General features: G+C 37.0%; 1 protein-coding gene across 12 annotated transcripts in view; it reads right to left on the bottom strand.

Moving 5' to 3' along the window:
• Positions 1-17,718, bottom strand: part of BBX (BBX high mobility group box domain containing) — a 278,064-nt gene that overhangs the window by 157,452 nt on the left and 102,894 nt on the right. For 11 of the 12 annotated variants that reach the window (XM_082696959.1, XM_082696957.1, XM_082696949.1 and 8 more), the window contains exon 3: positions 9,176-9,249. The gene's annotated coding sequence lies outside the window, so the exon portion shown is untranslated. Of the gene's footprint in view, positions 1-8,174; positions 8,220-9,175; positions 9,250-17,718 lie in introns of all 12 variants that reach the window. The other variant, XM_082696953.1, reaches the window with a different exon arrangement.

Genomic DNA, 17,718 nt, shown 5'->3' with positions numbered 1-17,718 from the left:
TCTTAATACTTTCGTAAGTTTCAGCTTTGATTATGCTTTAATAAAACTGCAAAATTAATTGGGGGAAGTATAAAAATCAAACTTCTATCACATATGATTGTGTAGAAGATATTTTAAAGTATCTAACAATGTAAAGAGCAAACCTTATTCTTTCCTAATGATTTAAAGCAAGTCCATCCTATATTCAATAAAGACTTCTGATATAATAAAGACATGCATGTTGAAGCTGGGTATTTCTCTTGTTGTGAATGGAGACCAAAAAAATTCCCAAAATTCAATTTCAAGGAACAATTAAAAAGCAAAAAAGTCCAAGTCTGCTTTTGGCTTACTGTCCTTTCAGCAAATAAACACATTTTCTTCACAGTGCCTGCCAAGAGCCAGACTGGCACTGCCCCCTTCATCACTTTTAATCCTCACTATAGCCTTGCATGATCAGTGTTCACCCCATTTCACAGATGCATCTAGGTTAACTTTCCAGCATTGCAATCACAATAGAAGCCATCACAATTAAAAGCCGAGTCAGATTTAGCCTTGAGTCCAGCTCACTCCATAGACCACGCTTCTAAAACATCAAGCTACAGCTCAAACAAAAGTGACACATTTAAATCCATCGTCTATAAGCAAACCTTTAAGTGTTTGCCTATTCATATTAATCTCCAGGAAGCAACAGTCATCTAGAGGCAAGAATAAGAATGTTTATAAGCAATATGAAGTAAAACTTCTAGAATACTTTTTCCTAGACACATCATAAACTCAAATGTGTGAAATATGTTATTATAATAGAAATAATCCGTAAAAAATTCTATGACTGTGATGATTAAAACTCATAAAGAGAGAAAAACTGGGACACCTTTCCCATCAACAAGATATATTAGAAGAGCCTTATTAGAGAGATTTATCTTATGTTCTCTAAAAAAGTGACACCTCTCCGTGAATAATAAAGAACAGCAAAACCCACCACTTTAACAGATACAACAAAACTTGCAAACCTGAAAACTATCATTCCTTTAAGTGTTCACATTACCGAATGAAAGATGGGCCATCTGCTTCATCAAACAGAACAAAAACCACTGGAGATTGTCTGCAGCTACTGATTTCAAACTTCCCTGTCATCTCTTTTATGTCAGAATGGACCTAGTATCAAGATCTAGTAACTAACAATGCTGAAAACACAGCAGGTATTCAAACTATAGGAAGGGTGCGGTTCCGAGTGTTATTCTGTGTCCATCCAGGTGGTGCCGTGATATGGATGGACAGATACCAGGGCACACGCTACCCTGCACGTGGTCACACCTCCCATTCTGCAGGTCTTGGTTCCTCTAACCTGCCAATTCACCGTCACTGGAATTAGTGTGGCAGAACTCAAAGTGTTTAGGATAGATAAAAAGTGTTCATCAGATAAATGGTAGCTTTTTATTATTTAAGCCTTGTTCAGAAGCCAGTTCCTTCCCATCTGGCTGGCTCTCTCAAGAAACTTGTGTTCTGTAAGAGCCTAACGGTAATGCTCAGTGCCTCAAAACATCACCTGGAGTGGAACACTTTGTGTCATGGAGAGACCTTTGGTAATAAATGGTCTTAGAGTAAAGGTGAAGGAACACTGAAATAGTTACAGAATTCAACTGCTTTTTAAGAATAATAATATAACCAAGGAAGAGGCAGAGTAACTGCAAACTAAACTAACCAATTTGTGAAAGTCTAAATAAAATCAAACACAATATTCTTATCCACATCTTCATAAATTAATTCAAATAGAGAAATGCCTTAAAATTACCACCACCACCACCACCACCTCCACCACCACCACCACCACCACTCCCAACCCCCGCAAGAATAAAACACCTAAATGTGGACTTCAGCCTACCTTTTTGGTATACATTAACTGAATCCAGGGACCAGGCAGCATCTCTTTAAGCCCAACTGAACCAATCTGCCTACCCTAAATCTCAGGACATTCACATGCACTCCACTCATAGGGGCACTCACTGACTGTTAGAGAAGTCCTTGGACAAGGTCTTAAGGAACTCTTGATGACTCAATGCACACTATAAATGAGTCAATAGGCACCCAGAAGTTTTTTGCTACTCATTTTAAGTTCTTCAGCCCTTTAACACTTATTGATTATGGGATTAACTACCAACCTAAAAGCATAGAGAGACTTTTATTTTTGAAGAACGGCTTCTTTCCCTCAATTCAGACTGGGAAAAATCATTATCTGCAGGTAGACCAGGAGATGCTTATTAATGGCAAGTTTAATGGCATACAAGATCAACAAAACAAGAACACTGGTACTACTAAATTACCAAGTGTTTCCTAAGCAACTTCCATGTGCCAGAGGCTGTTTCTAGGTTTTGGGGATGCAGCCATGAACAAAACAGACTCTCTAGTGTAAAATTAAGTCCTTTAGCTCTCCGAATAAACTACATGCATATACTCATACATACTTACTATTTATACTTACACGTGTATGTACAGAATATCCAGCAAATGCAATATATATTTTATACTAAAATGTAAAGAAATTCTGAGAGCTATCTTTCAAGAAATTTGGCACAATTAGATCCACTTATTTTCCTGGAGAAATGCACTTCTCTATAACAGAGATCAAAGAGAATACCAATGTCAGTATAAAAATACTTAATTTATCCATTGTTTCAAGGAAATACTAATGCATGGAGTGAAGTCACGCCTGAATTTATTTATGCTGTCCTTAACTAGTAAACATCGTAATCAGGAAACTGATTCCACTGTGGAGAAGAAATACATTGCTGAAATTTATTATGTACAAAGCTTTTGAGTCTGTGTCATTCTTGTAAATAGTTTTACAGTGAAACTGAAATCAAGAGTAGCTAAGAGTTAAAATACCTTTCAGTTGATTAAACTAACAACCACAAAATTAGATTGCTACTTAAAAGCTTATCCTTTAATAACCTGTAAACACACAAGGTGAGGTGTAAGTTTTACAAATCTACTTAACATTATTTTTACACAAAGGTGTTTAAAGTCTCCAAAGTTTCTTTCTTTTTGATTCTATTTTCTGTTTTAGATAGGTATCATACCATCAGAAACTAAAAACATTCAACTGACAAAATAGGTACACTTACACAAAATTCAAAGATAAAACTAAGAAAGTTAAGTTGAGCCTATGTCAATATCCAACAAGTAAATGTGCTATTTACCTATCACTAATCCTCAACATCCACCAACTGACTTACTACTAGAAAAGTATGCTACTGTAAAGTAGAAAGAAGTACTACAGAGACGGTCAGTGAGCTGTATTTGGACTATTATTTGAGTAATTCCAGCAACCTAACTTAGAAGCTGGTATCAGAGGAAAGAATAGAAAGAAAGTGGAAGGAAAAAAGGGATAAAGAAGGCAGTGAGGGAGGCAGGACAATAAACAGGTCATATAACACATATGGGACTCTGTGACTTCTGTTGGCATCATTACAAACACAGAATCTTTACTTACGGTTTACCAAAATTTTAAGTACAGCTGATCTTTGAACAATATGGATTTGAACTGTGCATGCCTACGTCATATACATGGATTTTTTTTATATAAACACAATACAGTACTGTAATACAGTACTGTAAATGTTATTTTCTCTTCCTAATGATTTCAATAACTTTTTCCTCTCCCTTGCTTATTTTATATAAATACAGTATAGAATACATAGAACACACAAAATATGTGTTAACCAACTTTATGTTACAGGTAAAGCTTCTGGTCAACACTGGTCTGTCACTAATCAAGCTTTTGTGGAGTCAAAAGTTACACACAGATTTTCAACTGTGCAAGAAGTGTTGCTCCTAACACTGGCCTTGTTCAAGAGACACTCTATATGCCATTTTCCTGTTTGAATTCACAACTGATTAATAAAGTAAAAGAAAGCCTACAAAATGTGAATTGGCTTGATTATAGTAAACAGAAAGAGATATAATCTGAAAGAGTAATTGAATTATTCTTCAACCTAATTTTCAAATACATTATATTCCTAGAACCAACAAATACATATGGAAAGCAATTTTCTTTTTTTTTATTTTAAAGATTTTATTTATTTATTTGGCAGACAGAGATCACAAGTAGGCAGAGAGGCAGGCAGAGAGAGAGAGAGAGAGAGAGAGAGGAGGAAGCAGGCTCCCCACTGAGCAGAGAGCCCGATGCAGGGCTCAATCCCAGGATCCTGGGATCATGACCCGAGCCAAAGGCAGAGAGGCTTTAACCCATTGAGCCACCCAGGTGCCCCTGGAAAGCAATTTTCAATGATGTAATTCCTCCATTATACAAATCACTGATTATCAGTTCTTAGACTTCACTCTGTCACTTGTATGAAACTCATTTCCATGCACAGTGACTTCAGAGTGGATGAAATATGAATTCAGTCATTTTAAATGCCTCCCACCTCAAAGACCAATAATATTTTTAGAATTTTAGACTGTAATAAATGAGGTTTCCTTGTTTATAGAGTCACAGAAAGTATTTCTTTTCTGTAACTTTAACTTCACTCTTTGGTACAAAAACAAAACAAAACTACTTCCATTATGAACTGAATTAGTTGCCCTCATATTCATATGTTGAAGCCCTACACGGCAATGTACTCGGGAGACAGGCCCTAAAAGTAGATAGAGGTTAAGTGAGCTCATAGGTGAGACCATTCTCCAACAGAACTGGTGTCCTTTCCAGAAGAGAAAGAGACACCAGAGCTCCCTCTCTCCACATACACACAGAGAAAAGGCTATATAGCAAACAGCAAGAAGCCAGGAAGGGAGACCTCACCAGAAACAGAATTTGCCTGCACCCTGATCATGGATTTTACTCCCAGAACAGTGAGAAAATAAATATGTGTTGTCGGAGCCACCCCATTTGTGGCATTTTGTTATTATGGCGGCTCCAGCAGACTACTTTGTCTCTAAAACTGAAGAGTTTAGATGTTTTAGGTAGTTTTACGCTACTGATAATCCAACTGTTGGTAACAAAGATAATCCATTTATAAAGAGAAAAATATGAAATAATTTGAAGAATAATTTACTCCCCCAAATTATTTTATGTTTTTCTAAATTAAACAAATGTAACTATCATTTTACAAACAGCATACAGCTTTGAATTGTAAGAGATACTATGTTATGCCTGATTCTTAGAGTATAAGGAACAAAAAGTCAACAGAGAAGGGCTTCAGGGAGTCTAAATAACTCAACCCCCATTGCAAAACAGTAACTAAAAATTGTGAGATAGAAATGCTGATTCTTTTGAAACCAAATAGCATTTGCTCTACATGGTAAAGAAAGCTTCAGTGGCATGGGTCTCCAGTTCTTGTACCTTGCATCAAGCCTTTATCAAATTTGATTTGATACTGACCACATTAATATTCAGAGTGAAGGGCACCCATCTACTGGTTGCCACACTGTCCTTAAACGTCTATATTTTCAGTGGCTAGAAGTGAATTATTAAATCATAGGGTGGCTAATATTTCTGCTGGATCAACCCTTTCTCTCAGTGTTAAGAATGAAGACACTCTATATTTTCAGAAGAAATGTAGAAGAATACACAGATTCTTATGCATTCAGGGCAATATTTTAAAACCCTTAGAGGTGTGTGTCTGTGTTTACATATAAATACACAAACTCATCTTACACATACATGTAGTCTGAGGTAAAGGGATGGTATTTTATGCTGTGTTCAAGATTCCTGACCTCTGACCACAGCTTTGTTTTTTTAGTACAATTTCTTGACTGCTCCCTATGTGCCAGGTCTGCATCGGGCACTCAACATACTTCATTTAATTCTTAGTCCTATGAGGTAGAGATCATTACCCTGTACTAAGATGAGAAAAAAAGTTTCAGAGGTTAAATAATCGCCTAAATTCTTTCAATTAAAAAGCTCTAGAAGTAGGATTTATGCCAAAGTTTCTCTGAAGTCCCCCCGTCTTAAGGAACTACAAACTATCAAACATAGCATCATTTAGCTACTCCTACATGTTTAAATCATCTTACTCCACAGGTCTGGTAGCAGTATGTTATAATACCTATGGGATTACTCAAATCAATATTGGCTGAGGAGTTGTGTGTGCCTACTCATTTGCCAGAAGACTACAGAGACAGTGATGCACTGCTCCTATATAATGGTTATGATCCAAGCTGGAGCACCTTAGAAAACTCCTAGAATACAAATGTTAACCTTTCTACAGTGTCTGCTTTCTTTCTCTCTAGGATGGTTCTTAAAACTGATCATAAGTAAAGGCATTTGGCTACTACTGCCTGGTTAATTTATTGTATTACCACTGGAAACAGAAAGGAACCTATTTTCCCATCCTTCTCTTACATCAAATTAGATAATAATTATCAAAGTTCTGTAACGTCCTACACACTGATAGGTAATTAACTTAAGGATCAGTATTTCCCTTCTCTAACTCTGCAAACTGCAAAGGATCTAGGCTACAGATATTTTCATTCATTTTAAAACTATTTATAACACAATGGGACACATGGGTGGCTCAGATGGTTAAGCCACCAACTGTTGATTTGGGCTCTGGTCATGATCTCAGAGTCATGACATCATGCCCTATGTTGCACTGGGGATGGGAACCTGCTTAAGATTTTCTCTCTCTCCCTCTGCCCTCCTACCCCTCTCTCAAAAACAAAAACAAACAAAAAACCAAAAAACCACAGCTATTTATAACACAATAATGTAGGTCTATTATATATACTAGAACCCTTTATTCCATGAAGGGAAAAGTTCTAACATTTGAATCATCAAGAAACTCTTGAATTGTATGAATTCCTCAGTCCTGAAAATTTGTCACAGATAGGGCCTCATAGCTCACTAAGTTCTATGTAACAAAAATGAAAGGACTCATAGCCAAATAATTTAAACGTTGAAGAGATTAAGTGAAAAGAATGAATGGACTTCTTGGAAGGTTAATATACCATATGTAACTGTCTCTCTAGAAGAGCCATAGATAGAAATCAGATATTATCGCTAAAACATGCACAACGCCTCCCAATCAGACTTTCCCTACCCTATTGCCTCTTAAAAGGCCACTCCTCCCCCGTGACACAGGGGCTGACCATATGACATGGTTCGGCTAGTGAAATGAGAGGTAGTTACATGTGCTACTTCCAACCAACAATTTTAGGAGTCACATTTCTACCATCATTCCTTTTTTCCTTCTGCCTTAATAAGAGTATGCACCCCAGAGAGGGTGCTGCTTTAGCTTTGGTCCAGGAACAAAGAGGACGTTGAGGGCAATGGCAGTAGATTTACCAAGATGAACAAGTGTGAGGAATAATTTTTACTGTTACAAACCACTAAGATTTGGGGACTCTTTGGATAATGAAACATAACTCTGCCTAAGCTGAGTGATACACCATATTTCCTAGATTTACTGGGCCCTGGCATCCTTTTTCATGTAACATCTTTGAGGATTTGCTTCCTAATTACTCCTGGCTTCATATGGCATCTTTTCTATTTCTTAGTTAATACTGTTTTTATGATGACCATAAATGTGAGCTAGAAGTATATAGTATCATCCTAAGCTTCTTAAATTTTATCAGAAATATGAATGTGTCAATTTCTTATAGTCAATAAAAATATTTTATTGAAATAATTTGATTAACATTCAGAAATCATAGATCAGATGGCTACTTAAGGAAAGACTGCCGCACTAATGCTGATTAACAATTCAGTTTTCTGAGCAGATCAAGTGTCCAGTTTTACTTTCTATAGATGTATTCTTATTCAACGAATTGAAAATACTGCCACAAATTTAATTTTCTTTAAACCTCACTACATTTGACTCCCTTCTGGATAAACAATTAAGAACCTATTTAAAATCTCAGTATCAGTATTCAAATATTCTACAGTCTAGTCTGCTGACCCAGTAAAACCAAAATCAACTGTATGTTAACTGGCACTCTTAAATTCAGAATTCGTGTTTGAAACTTAATTGTGCCTTAAAGGATAGCAGAGAAAGGAGAAAAAATGATAACTAAATACCAATCTTTTCACTGGCATTAAGATTTTTTCGTGTTTAAATATCCTAGTAAATATACATCAAGCTAAATCAGACATATTTTATAATATATGCATAATGATAGACAATGACTTTTAAAAGAATGGTTCAGAGCCCTTATATTTATACTCGCACAATAAAAGCAACATTCAGTCATCTACTTACTAAAACATGAAGGTAGCCACAAGTACTCTAGAGAGATCTGAAAAGCTAACAAATCAAAATACTTAAAAACAGGAAAGATTTAAGATTAATTTTCAATTACTCAGAGAGTAAGTTCATGTCCTGAAAATTGCAACTAAAAAATATTTACTGTATTTGTTCATTTTCATTTACATCAAATTCCTGTCTTTAAATCATAAGTTCACCACCAAGTGTTCAGACATCAGTAAAGCAATCACACATTTTATTCCCAGACTGAGACAACTCTCCATTTAAGTAACCATTATTAAAATTAATCTGAAAATACTATTGCCATATCTTAAAACCATGAAGAACTTTTCTCCCCAAGAAATAGCTTTAAAAACAACTTATGTAGATGAGGACAGAGTTACAGCATTTGTGAGTTTCAGAGTCTGATATAATTTGACACGTATATACTTTACAACCTCAACTTTTTCTTCACTGTGTGGTTTTCAAACAGTTTTACAATACTGTTATACCTGCCTCTATTATTTTTAGTAGATTAAAACCATAAAAACACTCCATAATGCTTTGATACCGGTTCATTTTTCAGTCAAAGCCAAAGGCAGTACAAGCAACAATAGCTTATGGGGGATAGACTGATTTAGTATTTACTTAGGTATGAAACCTCTACGTATTCAAGACTTGAATAAATTGACTTTTCCCCAACAGCACATTACTGTGGAGAAACAAATCCGAGTTTTGAAATTGTTAATTTTTTTAAATTCATGATTTTAAAGGAAAATTTAACTTACTTGATGATGGAGACTGAAACGTCACTTTTTAAAAAAAAGAGTAATTCACCAACAAAACAAAACAAAAACAACCACACAAAATTATCACACTTTCCTAATCAACATGGAAGGTGAATGCATCGGATGGGGAAAAGTTGAGAGCAGCTCTAGATAACACAGGGTTCCCACATGGTTGACTTGCTTCCCTGCCTCTAGGTAAGGAAAATGCACCTGCAGTGCTGCTCTTACCGGTCAAGTCAAGACTTTCCATTGTGATTTTAATGGAACATCAGAATTTCCAGCTTCTGTGATGCAGCAGGATTCTGTGAAAGACCCATAGCAAAGTGGTTAAGTGGTGAGCCATGAAGGACTTTGCAACAAAAACAAACTTTTTGTCCTTTTGCAAAATTACCCCCCCACACAATGAGTAAGAGCCAAACAATCAAAATCGGGCAAATTATTAAAAATCCCTATGCTAAATGCTTTAGAGAAAGCAGCCTGCAGTGTTGTCAACTTTAATTTTACAAAAAGTCACTAAAATTATTCAATGGGAATTCTGGGATTAAAGTTACAGATACCAAGATTTACAGGAAATCATTTCTCAGGTTTTTAGCAAAAATCAAGTACAGAATTACAGGCAAATTCTGTGGAAAATCAGGATGTTAAACTGACATCCTAACTAGATTCAAGTTATTTTACATGACTGGACCAACACAACCAGATAAGCTATGGTTAGGATACTAATATCTCAACATTAATTGTTTATATGTTTTACAAATAATGTGTGAAGCAATATAGTTGTGTTCTTTTTTGTTTGTTTTGTTTTTTAAAGTGAGGAGTAGCAGAAGACATCCTCAGGGACAAATGTTACCCAAAAAATTACATTCTAGCTGAAAGTGATGAAATAAATATAGGAAAGAGCATCCAAATCAGCAAAAGTTTGTCCACAGAAATTAAATGGAACATTTTACATTAATAATACCGCAGATACGGACATACACCTAAATTGCATCACTTTTAAGAATTAAGCATTTTCAGTTGCCATGAGAAATGCAACTGTTTAGTTTCTAGGATGCTTCAATGGTTAATACTAACTTCACACTCAACCAAGAGAGACAATTTCCCACCCCACTGCAAATTATGGTATTTCTTTACGATCAGCAGGATGTAACACACTCTAGACACTGGATAGCACTTACTGACTTACGGCTCTATCAATATTATTAGTCATCTTATGGCATAACTGAAGTTTTTTCCCTAATCAGCCACTATGATATGGAAGAACTTACATTAAATATCAAAAATGTGTACTGACTCCTCTTAGTAATCCTATCTATACTTGGATGATTCAATTGCCACCCAATGCTACTGAAGAAAACAATAGCTAGAAACAATGAATAAAATATTAAATGGTCTCATGTGGCTTCATACAAGATACTACTCATTCATCCATATTTTTTAAATAAGAGCATCACTGAAAAAATAAATCCAGATCTTTGAAGCAAACTACAAAAGACACATATGAGTACTTTCAAATTAAATGACTATGTCCTTTTATTTATTTATTTTTAAGATTTTATTTATTTATTTATTTGACAGACAAGAGATCACAAGTAGGCAGAGCAGCAGGCAGAGAAAGAAGGGAAAGCTGGGTCTCTGCTGAACAGGGAGCCAAATGAGAGTCTCGATCCCAGGACCCTGAGATCATGACCTGAGCCTAAGGCAGAGGCTCAACTCACTGAGCCACCCAGGAGCCCCTAAATGACCATGTTCTTAACTAAGGAAGGGTACAATTCTGAAATCCAAGTAGTGGTATAAAAGTCTATTCTTAATTATCACAAAATAGGCAACTAACATGATTAAAAATACTGTTTCAAAAAATATAGTATCTCATATATTTAATCACATAATCTTCTTCATATAAACCTATGAAAGCCAGTATAGAAAAAAGAAAACCATTAAAATAAACACTGTAAAGGAAAAAAGGAAAAGAAACACTATAAAATAAATGAGTAAAAATCACAAATAAGTAACTATAAAAAACTGTCAGGAAGTAAATTGGTATAAATGAAAAAAAAAAATATAGTGCCAAAATTGGGAAAGGAAGGTCCACCATTAATTGACAGTATGGATTTAATTCTTATTCTGGTTTCAAGATTCCTTTACTTTTTAGCTTAAAAAGTAAGCACATGCTATCTGAGAAATGAAGTATGCTAATATATCCTATATGCAGAACTTCTTTTAGGAGCTCAAAAATAAGTTCTCACTAATCTTTGGGTACACTTGTCGATTAGTTGTTTCTATAATCAGTATATCATATATATACATATGTCATTATATAATATATAATCTATCTATCTAAAAATGGACCATAACTATACCTTATTTTGATTATAATTCAGAAATGAATAGCTGAATGAAATGAATTTCAGAAATGAAAACAGCTGTGACAGGAGATAAGTCAGGAGAGAGAGGAAGGAGGCTGACTAACGCTGTGTATGCTGTGGCCAAGAGAGGTTTTAAAACTCAGGGTAACAAAGAAATCTTGTTGGACTTCACTGACTATGAGAGAGAAGCCAGGGACTCCGCCACAGAGTAAAGGTCAATTTCAAGGCTGAAGATACTGCCTGAGACAGACTCCCTTTGAGTTCCCTAAGCGCCAACCTCAGAGACTCCAGATTGTATCTGGCTCTTATAAATGCCCACATGAGTAGCTTCAGAAAAGTAGTTTCAGCATAAGCTGCTCTGCATTTAAGTTACAAATAATTCACAAGGTGTTGCGATGTGCTGTAAATAGGCGGCTGTGGGAGTGTCAGACAGTCGTGGGGACGGGGCGAGGAGGGGAAAATGCCTCAAGGGTGAACACAACCCTGCAGACTGGCGGCTGGGGTGTGCACTCCCACCAGCGCCTGGCCAGATTTTCACCTCAGCCCACAGAGGCCTGTGTTCCCTGGGTCCCACTCTGGCTTCCTCTCAACCCTTACTCTCATCCTTAGCTCTCAGGACACTGCCTCCCCCAGAGAACGCATACCTAGCAGGACTGATTAGGCACAGCTCAGGATTCCCTCTGAGAAACTTCACCTCTTACCCCAAATTGGGCATCTGACTTGGCATGTGAAAAACTTGTCTTAAAGATCAAGTCTAAACAATCCCAGAAAGATCCCAAAGCAACTGGGTTTCTGGCACAGCTTACACAGTGCCCCTTGGGGTGTTATGTTTCGAAAAGCCTATTATACTAAAAAAGGTTAGGTGCCACTTCTTACAATGAGACAGACTCCCAATTAGTGTTAATGTACAGTATAACATTCAAAGGCACATCATGGAAAACTCCCCTTCTAGGCCAACGCTGTGTGCTTTGCACCCTGATGTCATTACTACCCGGTCAGTGCAGAAGGGACTCCAAGGCAACCATGCTGCCCACTTACATGGAAAGATACTTAATCCCAAGAATGACTGCTTTTCTGATGTTTTCATCAATTCTCTGGGTAATAGATTAAGCTTTAACTAACTCATTTTCATACATAACCTTAATTCAATCAAGCTCAATAAAAGTCATTCTGGACTGCAATTATTTGCTAAGGAACAATTACGTTCAAATGAAAAAAAAATTGTTAGGCATGATACAATGCCTAGTACAGATGCCTCTCCATTTATGGCACCAGAAACAATAACAAAAATAGCCAAACAGCTAGAAAAGGAAATGGATTTTTCCTCATTCTCCTGAAAACAGAATACTCATGGTCTGACACCCCAAGAAAACAAAATGGAGAACCCAAGAAAGCACATTTGAAAATTATTATTTTCCATGTTTGTGCTTTGAAAGAGACTGCATTTCTAATCTCAGAGTCAGCACAACCTCCAAAAGCCAAAACAAGTCCAGGTCACAAAAAACAGTCTTAATACCCACTCATGTGCTATATATTTCACTGGTTTCCTCCATTTTCCCAGCAACACATACTCCAATCCCCTTACTTGATGATGCAGCTTTCTTAAAAGATTTTTCCTGCCTTAAATTACCTTTTTACATGAGTACTATTTTTATATTTTCCTCAACTTATGTTTTTATATACTACACGCTTACAAATAAAACTTAAATGCAAACTCTTCTACGGGATAAAGCATACATGTAGTCTTAAAAAATTCTCAAGGATGTAACGAAAGCCTTCCCTGTCCTGTGTGTGCCCAAGGTCTTCCACCCACCCACTACACTGCCTACCCCTTTGATCTCCCCAAAAGTGGCAGCAGGCACATTATTCAATAATACAGTACTGAAAAGGCGTACCAGCTGTTTTGTAATTTGGGACAATGAATTCCACACCTCAGGTCACGGTGTCCCATACCACAGGCCAAAGGATGCTCTTCCTAGAAATAAGAAACTGATAGTCTGACTTCCAGTTAAATCACTTCCTGAAGTATAATTTCTTCATATGAACAAAGACAACTGCAGAGAGATACATACTTACACAGATACACACGTATACATACACACACACATATATATGCTTTCTAACAAGTGCTGTCTTTACTCATACATTATATTGCCAACACCTTTGTTAAAATCTTTATACTTGAGGCTTAAACCACAGCTATTTCACAGGCATTCTGGACAGGCACCAATCTTTAACAGATATTACAAGTGTCAGTTACGCTGAAAATGGAAATCTCTTAAAAGAAAATACAAATTGAAAGTACCTCTTTGTCACCTTCCCACCCCCACTCTTGCATCTCCTTAGGACCCAGAGCCTTTCTGTTAAGACATCTTAAACACAATAATAAAGGCAAAGTAAGAGTTCTCTAGATATCTAACAGTAAACCAAACTACTAAGTCTTTACAGATTTGTCCATCTGTTTGGACTTCATAGTAAGCTGTTAGAAAACACTAGGGGCAGAAACCAAAAATTCTAGCAATCATTATTTAACACGGGCCTCCTATAATAAGATGAAAGACTTGGAACTCCTCTCTCTTTCAGCACTCAATACTGACCAATTTAAAAAATGCTGCTTTAAAAACTATCTATCACCTGCCTATGTGACAACAGCACAGACATGCAAATGACAGAACCCTTTACAGCCTGAGAAATTATGAATGGCCACCATGTATTAACACTGCAAAAGGGAAGTATAAGAGTTGCTGTTTTTTAAAAGCTGATGATCTACTTGGGTGATCACACTCACTCCGTCTCACACACAGGCACACATTAAATAATAAGAGAAATGTATGTTGAAATGGTAAACCAAGAACTGGAAAAAGTTAGGATGAACAAGGTCATCTTTATCCAGAAGATGAATCAAGCTGGAACCTACAGCACCCGTGGAGAGAGGAGATAGAGGGGGGTGTTACAGGCACATGGGGAAAAGCACACCAGAAGGGAGAGGAAGCAGATCTGGCTGGAGGGCTGTGACTTCACATCAGAAAGTGGAATATGAAATATAGGCAAATGAAAAAGTCATGCAATTTGCTCATTTTTTCTCTCCACAGTCTCAGAGAACACAGTACAGTTAGCAGCATGGTGTTCTGCAAAGCACACGAACCTCAGGGCCAAACCCTGCATCCACCGTTTACTACTGTGAAATTGTGGGGCAATTCCTGGGCCTCTGTCTCCATTCCTCACCTGCAAAATGAAGATAATCCCTTCACCTCTAAACTTAGGTTGCCTTCAATTATGATTAAAATATAAATACTAAGGGCTTGACATATAGTACATGCTCAATAAATGTTAGTAATCTCACTGGAGTTAAAACTAAATGGTAGAAAGTCATGTAATAGAGTTACATTGTGAAAGCACTGAAATTTGCCTTGAATATTCTCAGTGTTTGGATGCTAAGTGAATTGCTAGTTTTTCCAGTGGGGTTTCACTGTAGATTTTGTTTTAATTTAGGTGGTTTGAACATATGTTTAACTCTGACAGTCTGAGCAGCCACTTTTTACTCCTACCAATTTCGAGGTACATTAGCTGATTTGATAATATGGATATTTTATTATAATGCTCATATGCCATACGATTGTTGTTTCAGGGACCACAGTGGAACCATGAATTTCTGCAGTTCCCTTAAGTAGAGGTGGAAAATGAGTAGGCATTAGTCCCATCAACTGGCTTGGCAGGGAAGCACTGAATGCCTCTTTTATACTCTTGTGAACTATATAAACGTGCCTTTGACCTTCTCAGGCAGAGGAAATTGCACATTTAAGGCAGAAGGAGTTTCACTTCCAGGAAGAGTTTAAAAACATGCTTGCCAGCAGCTACATCAGGAATACCAACAGGGAACTCCCAGGTACTTTGGGAAGATTCATTAGCTCTATCAAGCCACTGAGCACTGAGCTGGAAAATATTAGGTTAGGATAATTCCGGCCCTGCGGGATATCGTGCCTATGCTTTACGTGGGTTAGACCAAATAAACCCTGGCCTACACACTTTAGGAATTAGCCTGAACCTTCAGGCAGGAGTTCTGTGAATAAAACCCACTGGACAAACCTCAGGACCACCTTGTCCCTTTGAAGTAAGAAAGGGTTCATTTAGCCTGCTTTCACTCCAGCAATAATTGACAATATACAGAAAATCACATTTACTTAAACAATTTAGTCCGAAGTCAATCGATTAAAAAAAAGGAAGTCAGTCATTTGCAATTTACATTAACTTTAAATAGAAAATATCCTGTTTGAAGTAAAAGTCACTGGTCTTTCCCTTTTTTTCCTGAATTAATTAATTAAATTGCACAATTCAATGAAGTAAAAAAATATAACAAAACTGTGTGTATGTTATTAGTATGCACACTTCTAGGATGCCTGGGTGCTCAGTCAGTTAAACATCTGTCTTTGGCTCAGGTTATGATCCAAGGGTCCTGGGATCCAGTTCCACATTGGGCTCCTTGCTCAGAGGAGAGCCTGCTTCTCTGTCTGCCTGCCACTCCCCGGGCTTGTGCTCTCTCTCTTCTCTCTGACAAATAAATTAATTAAATCTAAAAAATTTTAAAAATAAAAATAAAATGCACATTTCTTTTGAAATTTACATTATCTTTTTTTTTCTTTAAGCTCTACTATTCAAGAAAGAGTCCCTGTCCCTTTCAAGAGCCTTAATGTATATCTAGCAAATAGCTTAATTACAGAAAGATGCTGGTTCAGATATGTTAATTGCAAGAATATTCCTGATATGAAGACACAAAAGAATCTGCCCAAAAGTGATCCACAGTGTCAATACACTCTACTTTATCAACAAAGTTATTTAGAAGTTATTATTAGAAGTTATTTGTCAACAAAGCAGTTTGCTCCTGGGACACATACTACACAGTAGTTACTTTAAGTCAGAAAGATTCAAGAAACTTTCTTTGGAGGGAAACTGTGAAGGTGAATCACAATATTTTCATTGCTGAAACCAAGACAAACCCAAAAAAGTTAAGTGACTGGACAAAAGGCATTCAGCTATTTTGTGACCAATATGTACCCCAGGTCTCCACAGTGCTTTTCCCATTCCTCGCCTCTGCTAACCCCGCAGGATGTGAGGTCATTTCCCAGTAGAGATTCCAGTAATTCATGGAATCTCAGAACGCTGGAGGTGTACAAGAGCTGGAGTCCACTTAATTCACCCTTTGGAGCACAGCAAGCTAGAGTCAGAGGTAGGCCAGAATGAGGGCTCTGGTTTGCCATCAATAGACCAGCAGAATGCTCCAGACAGGTTACATTAGATCCTCATTCTTCCTGCAGTTCTCAGAGCAACAATGTCTACCTAGAAAAGACTCATAAAATAGGGCCTAACTTTCCAATCGGGTTAGAGGGTCAGAGAAGGTTTCTGGGCTCTGGAACACTTTCCCCTTCCTAGTCTGAGGGCAGAGAATGACATTTTTTAGTTATAGAAATGAGCATGCAAAATATCTCTTTGCATTTCTAAATATTCTCATAAAATACCGTGGAATGAAAAAGTTGGTTTACATGTATGTGTGGAGGAAGGCAGTCTATAGGAACTCCGTATTTCCCACTTATTTTTGTGGCGAACCTAAAACTGCCCTAAAAAAATACTTTATTAAACTTTAAAAACGGTGAATGTCCATATACTTCATTCTAACAATATTAAAATTAAATACTGTGGGGGTGCCTGGGTGGCTCAGTTGGTTAAGCATCTGACTCTTGGTTTTAGCTCAGGTCATAATCTCAGGATGCTGAGATGGAGTCCCACCTCAGGCTCTGTGCTCAGTGGGGAATCTGCCTCTCTCCTTCTCCCTCTGCCCTTCCCTGGCTCTCCCTTTCTCTCTCTCTAATAAATAAATATAATCTTAAAAAAAATTAAATCCTGACTAAAAATAATAAGACAATAGTTGAAAATATATAAACAGTAATTCCCCTTTAAATATGCTCACTCACACAAGAAACACCTAGTACCAATTAAAATTATGCCCTCCATTAAAACTAAGCACATGCCCTACCACAATGATCTCTGTACAGTACAAATGCTCCACCGGTCACTAAGCCCCAGTAAATGCCTCTGTATTAGTTGCTACTGCTCTTTGGCGGTCAGTATTTAAAGTAATATGAAATATTTGGTTCAAGTTATGTCAATTCAAAAAAAATGAAAGAAAATGATTTTTCAGGTATTCCCACTGGTAAACGCAAAGGACTCTTTTGTCACGAATTCCAGTATAGCAACCCTTCAGAGCTCAGCAGTCTACAACCCCAGGGGCCCACGATGACATGCGGTACAAGGTGAAGAGTGAACGGTGTAACCTGCAGTGCCCTAGACACATCGGTATTAGCCAAGGTTCACAAAACTCATAAATATTTTGAAATTTTAACTTTTTAATAA

This window comes from Mustela nivalis (genome assembly GCF_964662115.1).
Source record: "Mustela nivalis genome assembly, chromosome: 1".
NCBI lineage: Eukaryota > Metazoa > Chordata > Mammalia > Carnivora > Mustelidae > Mustela > Mustela nivalis.
Note: the sequence above shows the minus strand (reverse complement) of the source record. Positions and strands in the feature narration are given on the sequence as shown.